The 4375-nt window shown below is 32.1% G+C and overlaps 1 pseudogene; it reads right to left on the bottom strand.

Annotated features, from left to right (window-relative positions):
* Positions 1–1242: 1242 nt before the first annotated feature.
* LOC125856777 (tryptophan aminotransferase-related protein 1-like) lies at positions 1243–2133 on the bottom strand (annotated as a pseudogene).
* Positions 2134–4375: the final 2242 nt, after the last annotated feature.

Raw genomic sequence — 4375 nt, 5'->3', positions numbered from 1 at the left:
AATAGTGCTTCCACTGCACCTTCACTAAATCAATTTTTTTTGTTCCTAATCATTTGGACCTGCCTATCCAAAATGGCTATAGGCTCATGTAATGTCCTATTTCTTATGTTTTAATTAGGAAATGACCAATTTTCCCTTCCCCATAGCGTTATCATGCTTAGTTTGTGTTGTGGGAATGGTTGGTGTCGTCTCCGGTGCGATCAGATGTGTTTTGGTGATTTTAACCCTTTTGAGTTGATAATTATTAGTATAGTTGGCTTTGATCAACGTTCTTAATTCCAAGAATTTGGTTAGAGATTCAAATCCTTGATTAATTCATTATGCATTTCTGTTGTACGTGTTGTGATGTATTCATCCTCATTTGACATAGCATTGTTCATGGAAATATGAGAATGTGGAGAAAAACTATTTATTTTAGAAAGAAAATGAGACACTTTACATTTATCATTGACCACGAGCTAGGTGACAAGTTAATCAGATATTGATATTTTGAGATTGTTATATGGACTGAGAGTCTCCCCATGGGTCTTTTTCTGGGAGTTAAAGCTTGGCAAGGTGTATACAATAGGTTGTGCGACGACCTTTATTCAACCACATCATTTCATCATCTTATTGCATTGCATTGGATAGATTTATTGTGTTGTGTAACTTGATTATCTATTGATATGAGTATTAACTATAGTCTTATGTGTTAACCTTATTCACGTTGTTACACCTTAGCCTATCTATGCATGCCTTTAGTTTTTTTGGTTATTAAGGTCATATTGTGTGTGAAATCATTTCTAAGGTATTAGTCTAGAAATATCTGTAGATATCTATAAAAGCATTGTTTGTACTGTTGTTATGAAAGAGTGGGGTTTCTATCTCTCTTTCATTAGTTCACACCAATGGCTTTTGGTTTTCCTTTTCTTCGATATATAAATTAATTTTAACTTTGATTCTTACGATATTTGATTAAATACATGTAATCTTTAATTAGTTACATTACTTAATTATCAATATATTATGTTGAGTACGTATTGTTACCTCATATTTGACAGTAATAGAATTCTACAAATAATTCAAATATAACATACTTCAACACACACTTAAGTTAATTGAAGATTCAACATTTCTCATCTACTATCATAAAAATCAAAACAAATTATTCTAATCTTCAAGACATCCAAAATCAAAGTTTCATTGCTGCAAAAAGAAAATGACAATGTAATGTCTCTAAGTAATATTTTATGCATAAATATCTTATTTTATATTTTTAGATCCTTGAATAACCATAAGCCTCTGCAGAAAAATGTTGAAGTCTTCATCTCTACTTAGCATACTTTTCCTAACATTTCTTGAATCACATCCAAATCTTCTTCCACTCCTTGTAAGAATCTTGTGTTCTTTAAGAAGCTTTCCACAATCCTCCTCTTCACCTCCTTTGCAAATTAGCCATGCAACTAACTAAAAAAAAATATGAATTTTAAATTCAAAAGAAAAAAAACTTTTTCATATATATATATATATCAATAATATAGTTGAAAAAGTAAAGAAATTTCAAGTATATGAGGTTGCATTATTTTTAAAATAAACTAAAAAGAAAATGTTACATTGTAATATTTTTGTGATTACCAGGATGTGATTCACACAAGTCTTTTGTGAAGAGGCAATACTTAGGAGGGTAATTTTAGAGGACAAAAAGGTCATTGTCCATAACAACTTGTCTTAACCTCTGCCATTTGTCAGTCATAAGAGACTGACTATATTCAAATAAATTTTCCAATGTGAAATCCAAACAGCTATTAGAGACCTCTTCAAGAATCTTAGCAGCTCTAAGTTGAGCTTCTTTTGATACACCAATTATACAAATCTCCATGAACTTTGTCATCTTCCTTGCCACCTCTTTGTCCTTAACAAGTGCCCAACTACATGCAAATAAAATTATAATAAGTGATAAATTGAAATATTTTCTAGTTTTGTAATTGTGATCTCACTTGTAATTAATATTTGAAAAAGTTACCCAATTCTGGAACCAACATGGCCAGTGCATTTTGAAATAGTAAAGAGCATAACATCATGGTTGGCAGGTGAGGTAATAGCAGTATACTGTGGCCAATAATAAGCTAAATCGGCAAGGAAGGTGAAACACATGCTTGCTGGGAACCTCTTGCATCTTGCAATATACAACTAACACCTCTTTACAAATTGGAAACTCCACATATGTACCAAGCTTCGTCAAGAAATCATCTATGACAATAGTAACTAGGAGGTTTTCCATGACTTGTTTACTGGAAGGTGGTGCTCCCAGGCAGCAACACCATCGCCCAACATCTTAAATAGAACAAATTAGAACCGTCTTTAGTTCAAGGAAACTTGTATTGCCTTAAGTAAGAATGCATCTAATTACCCTATAAGAAGTTTTCTTTTTTAGTTGAATAAAGAAAAGCATACCTCCATGGTAAAACATAGTCTAGTGTTGAATAAAATTTTCCATTCAAAAACAGTTTCCCAGATAGCTATGTATGTATTGAACAAAAGGTTAGCAAATGAGAAATTAAACAAGAGTGAATAATGTTCATTGTTTAACTCATTTTTTTAGGCTGAAGGTCATGTGAGAATGCAATAAATTTGTAGGTTAGGCAACTCCAAATGACACATCTTTGACATATTGCTGCTCAACAGAACAAAAAACACAAGCTACAGTTGTGTTTAATATGAGTAGTAGATTAAAACTGGAGATACCTTTGATATTATATAATCTACTCTAGCAACCAGTTGCTCAAGTACATTGAGAGAACCCTAAGTATTGCGAACATTGCTGGATCATCTTGAGAAGATTCATCAGGAAGAAGTGTTGCAGCAGCAGTGAGAAGATTAGACTTCTTGAGACAAACAGGTTGCTCAGGGTCAACAATAAGATGACCCTCAAAAAATAAACCTGAATAAAAATCATAGGATAAATATCAAATACATGCTACAATTTTGTTGGTATACTTTTAGCAATAGGTAAGATGGCTTATTTATTAAAAAAAATCATAGAGAGGTTTTATCAGTACCTATATTTAAGCCATTGTTATTGATGTTCTATTCTAAGATTCACTCTCTACTTCCTTTAACTGCTCTCCTGCATGAGTAATACAAGTCTACGAATGTTTCTTCTCAGATAACCCTAACACCAGGAACTCAATGTCAACGAATAGCGAAGCCCAATATTCCAAACTCTAGGAATAGTGTATCATGCCTTTAAAATGGTGGCTACCTGACAAAGAACCAATAGAACTACTAGAATTTGGAATCACTTAGATTTATTCAGTAGTTATAGAACTTCTTATGCAAGTGAAAGGACTTGTGATAAATATTTTAATACTTTTTGACAAGTCGTAGTACGTAAAGGCAGTTAAAGGCAACCTAAAGGTAAGTAAATATTGCCTCGTAAGTTCTTACGTGTAGTTCCTTTTTCAAATCATCATCTACAGTTTATGATGGGAAAAAGACTTCCACGGATATAAAGCAACCTAAATCATATATAATGAGATGACTTTGGGCATGCTAATGTCATTCACTAGTTACCATATAACATGATCGACATGCCATTTTGTATGTTTGAAGTTACTCTCATATGAAGGATTTGAGGTGAGGTAAAGGTAATTTAAAACTATGATATAGTATTTTCCCCTAAAACATGCTAGCATGGAGATCTGATGACTATTACAGAGAAAACTAAAAATTTATATTCTATTTAACATTAAAAAACATATTCCAAGAATTACTTACTTGTAGCTAAAACAAAATTTAAAGTATGAGCATATGAGTTTGAATAATAAATTATCAACATCTATTGCTGTAAACTATCTCTCAAATATGTATAATAGGTGAAGAAGTGCTTAACAAAAGAACTAGGAATAGAGATAGTGAAACTACTAACAAGCTTATACTAAACCATTTGCATAGTTAATGTTTTTTAGAATGAATACAAGCCCTTCCCTATAACTAAGAATCTCTCTGAAATAGGGTCGAAAATTAGTATGTAGGAGTGCATTGTCTTTTTGTCCATACTAGTGGTCGTAGGACTTCTATGCAAAAGGTATTATAATAAATAAATTTACCCAAAATTTTAGCAAAGAAATCATTTTTCATGGTTTTCTAATAGATTTGAAAGTTCAGGAGGAAGAATGACATCTTCAGAATTGTGGAATAATTCTCGATAGTAGCATTTTCTTATAATTTAGTTTCCCCATCACATTAGAAAGGATTTTCAACTGCTGGATAAGAACATCGAGGCTTTTCCACTGTCCCCATCAATGCCTTGGTAGAGTATCCTTAGATCATTTTCTAGTTACTTCATTCCTAATATCATCTTGCTTATGCTGATTATTAGCCAAAGATTCATCAA

The sequence above is a fragment of the Solanum stenotomum genome, chromosome 1 (assembly GCF_019186545.1).
Source record: "Solanum stenotomum isolate F172 chromosome 1, ASM1918654v1, whole genome shotgun sequence".
In the NCBI taxonomy this organism is placed as follows: Eukaryota; Viridiplantae; Streptophyta; class Magnoliopsida; order Solanales; family Solanaceae; genus Solanum; species Solanum stenotomum.
The sequence above is the reverse complement of the archived record's forward strand: the minus strand, read 5'-3'. Positions and strand labels throughout refer to the sequence as shown.